The 6825-nt window shown below is 40.6% G+C and overlaps 1 pseudogene; it reads right to left on the reverse strand.

Moving 5' to 3' along the window:
- Positions 1-26: 26 nt before the first annotated feature.
- On the reverse strand, positions 27-6352 carry LOC128101213 (40S ribosomal protein S4-like; annotated as a pseudogene).
- Between the last annotated feature and the right edge of the window lie 473 nt (positions 6353-6825).

Genomic DNA, 6825 nt, shown 5'->3' on the forward strand with positions numbered 1-6825 from the left:
AAAATAATTTTAGTTGTGATGTCAAAACTAAAGATAAGTTCTGAGGACAATTCCTTTCTGTCATCTACCCTTCTCTGACCCTGCCTCTTCCTCCTTGGTTTTCTAATAGGGCAAAATTTACATAAAAATTATTATGGGTAGAGAGAAAAGAATCTCATGTTATATTAAAAATTCCCAGCTGGGAGGTGGCGGCACACACCTTTAATCCCAGCTCTTGGGAGGCAGAGGCAGGTGGATCTCAGAGTTTGAGGCCAGCCTGGTCTACATAGTGAGTTCCAGGACTGCTACATAGTAAGACCCTGTCTAAAAAAATAAAAATATAAAAAAAATTCTGGGGACTGGAGAGATGGCTGAGAGTTTAAGATCATAAACTTCTCTTATGAGGAACTGAGTTTGGTTGCCAGCATCTAGGTTGAGTGATTTACAACTGCCTGTAACTCCAATTCTAGTGAAATCTGATGCCTCTGACTTTGAGAGTACCTGTACTCACATATACATACCTAAACACAAATATAAACATACACATAATTAAAAATAAACCTTAAAAATATCCCACTTGGGGGCTGGAGAGATGGCTCAGAGGTTAAGAGCACTGGCTGCTCTTTCAGAGGTTCTGAGTTCAATTCCCAGCAACCACATGGTGGCTCACAACCATCTATAATGAGATCTGATGCCCTCTTCTGGCATTCAGACATATATACAGGCAGAACACTGTGTACATAATAAACAAACAAACCAACAAATAAATCTTTAAAAAATATCCCATTTGTGGGGTTGGAGAGATGGTTCAGTGGTTAAGAGCACTGGTTGCTTTTCTAGAAGACTCAAGTTTGGTTCCCAGCATCCACATGGCAGCTCAAAGTGTCTGCAATTCCAGTTCTAGGGAATCCAATGCCCTCATTTGGCCTCTGTGGGCACCAGGCACACAGGGTACACAGACATACATGTAGGCAAAACACTCAAACTTAAAAAAGTCACATTTGTAAAAGCTACTTTCCTTTTGAAAGCTCATACTGACTCTTAGAAATATTTTCTTTCTCTGTCCCTCTTCTTAAATTTTAAAATATATTCTTTTTTTGGGGGGGGGGTTTCAAGATAGGGTTTCTCTGTGTAGCCTTGGCTGTCCTGGAACTTGCTCTGAAGTATATTCTATTTAGTTTTAAAAAATTATGCTTCCTTACCTGCTCTGTCTCTGTATCTCTTTGTGTCTGTCTGTTGCTCTCTCTGTCTCTGTCTTTCTCTGTATGCCACATGTATTTGGGTAACCCTGGATGCCAGAAGAGGGTGTTGGAATCCCTGGAGCTGAAGGTGCAGTCAGATATAAGCTGCTTGCCATGTGTGCTGGGACCTGGTCCTCTGCAAAAGCAGCAAATGCTCTTAAGTCCTGAACCATCTCCTCAGCCCCTCTGTTTTCTCTTTGAGCAGCTTTTTTTTCTCTTAACCCTCCTGCTTATGCTTATGTTTAAATATCTTTATTATATTGATTAGTCCTAAAAGTCTTTTCAGTGTCAAAGCCAGTGCTTCTGGTTTGATCTTAGTTAAGATCCCTAAGTCTAGGGAAACTCCTCAGGCTGCTAAAGCTGAGGCAATATAGACAATATAGAGTTATGTCACTTGTCTCCTCACCACTATCATTTTGGAAGCTCATGCTGAGATTCAACTTAAAGTATTGTTAGTGAATGTGCCAGACTATCAGTGACTGATCTGTCCTGATAAGTTGTGGTTTGTATATTGCTGCAAGCCATAATTACCCCTTTGCATTGTGCATTAGCATTTTCAAAAGCCCGAGATTCAATTATTATCTGTCTGGCTTCTGAATTTGGTATCATTCTATTTAATGCTGAAAACAGCCTTTGTAAGAAATCAGTGAAGGTTTCTTTTGGGCCCTGTATAACATTTGTAAATGACTCGATTTTCCTTCCTACTTCTTCAATTCTGTTCCAAGCATTCAAGGCTGACATTCAGCATAAAGCCATGGTGTGGTCATCATATAGAGATTGCCTTTCTACATTAGCATAATCTCCCTCTCCAAGAAGTTGATCTTGGGAGATTTCCATACCTCTAGCCCTACTTCATTGTTGTTCAATGGTCTTAGCCTCATCCTTCCACCAGATCATCCATTGTAACTGGGGACCAGCTTCTAAGATAGCTGTAACCAAATCTCTCCAGTCTTGAGGGATAATTCTATTATAAGTTGACCATGAGTTTAGCATCTGCTTCACAAACAGGGAATGAATACCATATAATACTATAGCTTCTTTGAATCTCCTCAAACCTAACATTTTCACAGGAGTCCAGTCAGCTCTTACACAGCCTTGAGCATTTGGCAGTTCCTATAAGGTTACTGGATAGATTAAGGTTGACTGTTTGAAAACCTTAGGCTGTTTTTCTGTAACTATCTAATGCGATGCTGAGATTGGCTCACCTTTAAATTCCTCTGTGTGGGTCTGAATTTCTCTATGATCTGTTTTAACAAGTTTTTCTAAAATTTTTATCTTGGCACTCATGTTAACCAACTTTTTAAAATGATAAAACAGAAACAATCAAAACAATATTTATAATTAACATTACATAAATTCCATCTACGTTAATTATCCTCTCATTTAGTTGTTCCATTTCCAGACTGTCAATTGTATTATCAAAGACCAAATTCCCTCCATTGTAAAATGTTTCCCATTTTTTAATGGGGGGGCCATGTGGCACGGGGACTCTTTTTTTAACTAATTTCTCCTTTTAAGAATTCCCAACTGTTTCACCAAATCTGCTGATAATGACAATTCAGATGTTAGGCTGACTGCTTCTGCATAGAACAGTAGAAGCCTGAGTGGGTTTCAAGGCAGCTATCTAGTATGGTAGCAGCCCAAGAGGGGAATCCAGGCAGAACCCACAACCCACCAGGAGAGAAGCCAAAGAGCCAGTCGTCTGCACAAAGAAATTGAGAAAGCAGCTAACTCCTATGGCTTTTGGGGCCCAAAAAAAACTAATGGAGTTTGTTGCAGAGAGGCTACAACAAAAACTTAGCCAGCGGGTTAGGGACTCTGGCCCATGTGGGTGGAGACTCCAGCTGTAGGTCCGGGACCTACAAGGCCACAGACAAATGACTTTTTTGTGAATTAGTACCCCACACATTGGATGCCAGATGTTGTTTGAATTTTAGATGGTCTTTGAATAAAAAACCAGAGCCGGATATCAGGGTGAAGGCTGAAAGATCAGAGAAGCAGAGCAGCCAGCCACTTGTTCTTACCTCTATGAAATCCTTGGTCTAAAAAGAGTGAGTTCCTGTTTCCTCACACCTTATACCGTTCTCTGCCCTGCTATATTACTTCCTGGGATTAAAGGCATGTGTGCTTCCCAGTACTGGGATTAAAGGTGTGTGCCACCACTGCCTGGCTCTGTTTCCAGTGTGGCCTTAAACTCACAGAGATCCAAATGGATCTCTGCCTCCCAAGTGATAGGAATAAGGGTGTATGCCACCACTGCCTGACCTCTATGTCTAATCTAGTGACTGGCTCTGTTCTCTGATTTTTCAGGCAAGTTTATTAGGGTACACAATATATCACCACAGTTGCATTTGTTTAACTCTGTGAAGCTGTGTTACTTTGCCTGTCTAAAACACCTGATTGGTCTAATAAAAAGCTGAATGACCAATAGCAAGGCATGAGAAAGGAAAAGTGGGACTGGCAGGCAGAGAGGATAAATAGGAGAAGAAATCTGGGAGGAGAGATCAAGGCGCAAGAAAAAAAAGGAGAGAAGGACATCGGAGGCCAGCCACCCAGCTACACAGCAAGCCACAGAGTAAGAAGTAAAGAAAGGTATACAGAAATAGAGAAAGATAAAAACCCAGAGGCAAAAGATAGATGGGATAATTTAAGTTAAGAAAAGCTGGCTAGAAACAGCCAAGCTAAGGCCGGATATTCATAAAAAAGAATAATCCTCCATGTGATTTATTTAGGACCTGGGTGGTGGGCCCCACAAAGAGTAAAGCGCCAAAAGAGTTATTAAAAAAACAACTACAAGCCGGCGGTGGTGGTTCATGCCTTTAATCCCAGCACTCCGGGAGGCAGAGGCAGGTCGATCTCTGTGAGTTCGAGGCCAGCCTGGTCTACAAAGTGAGTTCCAGGACAGGCTCCAAAGCTACACAGAGAAACAAAACAAACAAACAAAAAACCCCCCAAAAACAAAACCAAACAAAAACAAAACAAACAAACAAAAACACTACAGTTTGTTACCTTTACCAGTAACAAAAATGCTGGAGAGTCTAATGACGAAGTTGTTACCATTGTCATCTCTCAATGTGAACCACATCAAAAGGGCCTGGATCTTCCTCTCTGTTGATGATAACACCAATTCTTCCCAAGTTAGCATTCCCAGTCACCACACACAGGCTAGTAGTGTCAAATTTGATGAAGTCAGTTATCTTGCTTGTCTCCAAATCAGACTGAATGGTATCATTCAACTTGATGAGGGGGTCAAGGTAGCAAATGGTTTGAACATCATGGGTCACCAGATATGGAATTATTTTTGTGCCCACGAAGATCTTTCTTACTTTGAAAAACTTGCACTTTGCCTCCTCAAGTATAATATGATGAACAGCAAAGTGCCCCTTGGTGTCATAGATCAGACAGAAGTTCTCTCCAGTCTTGTCAATGCTCATGACATCTAAGAACCCAGTATGGTACGTTATATCAATCCTGACTTTGCCAACAATCTTAATGAAAACTAGGCAAAATTTTTTTACTTCCTCTCCTGTCAAGGGACATAAGTCTGTTCCTTAGGAAAATGATAAAAGGTAGAGATTCTTTCAGCTTGTGGGAACCAGTGGATGGACGAGGAGTAAACACGAAGGTCTGTTTATTCAGTATCCAATGTTTTGGAACTGTGATGTCTCTTGGGAGCATGAACCATGCCTGCGCTTGTTCCCTTTCTTTCCTGCCTGTCTTCTCTGCTTTCATCATATCATATCATATTTTTCTTATTATTATTATTTTGTTTTGTTTTTGAGACAGGGTCTTGTAAGCAGATTTTTCTGTCCCACTAGCCAACTCCCAAATAACCACACAGAGACTTATTAATTATGAAAGCTCAGCTGATAGCTTTGGCTTATTTCTAACTAGCTCTTATAACTTAAATTAACCCATTATTAATTTACTTTCTCCCTCGTGGCTCTAATACCTCATCTCCATAGTGCCCATACTGCTAGCTCTGCATCTCATGGTATCTCCTTTTTTCTTCCCAGCATCCTCTCTGTCCCTAATATCTTGCCTAGCTATTGGCTGTTCAGCTTTTCATTAAACCAATCACAGTGACATATCTTCACACATAAAGGAATATTCCACAACATTGTATGCAATCACATCCTACTTCTTTGCATTTAGTAAAGCTAATAGCATAGAAAAAAGGGGAACTCTGCTGGTTTCTTCCTCTACAATGCTCTGAGAAAAATTCTATAACTTTTTTTCTATGACTTCTATAACTTTTTCTTTCCAAGACAGGGTCTCTCTGTGTAGCCTTGGCTGTCCTGGAACTGGCTCTGTAGACCAGTCTGGCCTTGAACTCAGAGATCTGCCTGTCTCTGCCTCCCCAGTGCTGGGATTAAAGGCATATACCACCACTGCCAGGCTGACTTCTATGACTTTTAAGGTCAAAATAGATGAATTTAGACTCAATGCATTTCATTTCATGAGAGGTTAAAAACCCAACTGCTGTATGTGTCTGTGTTTTTAAACCTTGCACTAGATAGGATTACATTAGGTGGGTAGATGATGTGTTACTCAGGAATCTACAGTCTTTTATTTCCTTCCCTTTTTCTTTCCTTTAGATACACAGCAAGCATAGGAAATATAATTTAGCTTTACTATAAACTAAAAGAGTAAAAAGCTTTGGCCTAAAGTCACATTGAGGAAGATATTTCCATCTTGTCATCAGTAAAGGCAGCTCCCTACTCTGCTATCTAGCTTCAAATAGGAATCAGATATTGCCTAAGTATGTATGACTAGCTTTGCATTTTTACTTCATGCTTTTACTGGGTGTCTATTTGAGTCTTAAGCCTTATCAACAATCATATTAGCCTCTCTGTCTTTAACATGTAAGAATTAAGTTATGCTGTCTTTAAGATGTTAATTTTCTACCTTATTCTAAGAAGAGTCATAACATTAAAAATACAAAAAAATGCAGATTTGGGATTAGTAATTTTTTCATGCTTTTGGAAAAAATAATTAAGTTGCCTGTCTAAGTTCAACTGATGAATAATAAATCTAAATCAGAACTACAAAATCTTGGGTATTAAAATTTACCTTTATGGCTTTTTGGGTTCTGGCTCCAAGATGACAAAGAAGAAGAAAAAGGAGGAGAAGAGAAGGAGGAGGAGGAAGAGGAGGAGGGAAAGGAGAAGGAGGAGAGGAGGAGGAGGAGGTGGTGGGGGTGGAGGAGGAGAAGGAGGAGGAGGTGGTGGTGGTGGTGGAGGAGGAGAAGAAGAAGCAAGTTTGCTAAAGAAGAAGGAAGAGGAGAGGAGGAGGAGAAGACAGAGAAGGAGAAAAGGGAAGGAGGAGGAGGAGGAGGAGGAGGAGGAGGAGGAGGAGGAGGAGGAGGAAACAACAATAGTGTTGCCCAAAAGGGCTGCAGCCAGGGGAACTAGTCATCATATCAACTGTGCCTGGTATGTGCCAAGGACAAAGTCATTAAGAAGTTCATCACTGAGGGATAGATAGATGGCTCCAGTGTTTAAGGGCACTTATTGTTTTTGTAGATGGCCCAGGTTTGTTTCCAGCACCAAAAATGGCAACTCACAACTACCTGTAACTCCAGTTCAAGGGGATCTGATATTTT

This window comes from Peromyscus californicus, unplaced genomic scaffold (genome assembly GCF_007827085.1).
Source record: "Peromyscus californicus insignis strain IS unplaced genomic scaffold, ASM782708v3 Scaffold_7__1_contigs__length_154581171, whole genome shotgun sequence".
Classification (NCBI taxonomy): Eukaryota; Metazoa; Chordata; class Mammalia; order Rodentia; family Cricetidae; genus Peromyscus; species Peromyscus californicus.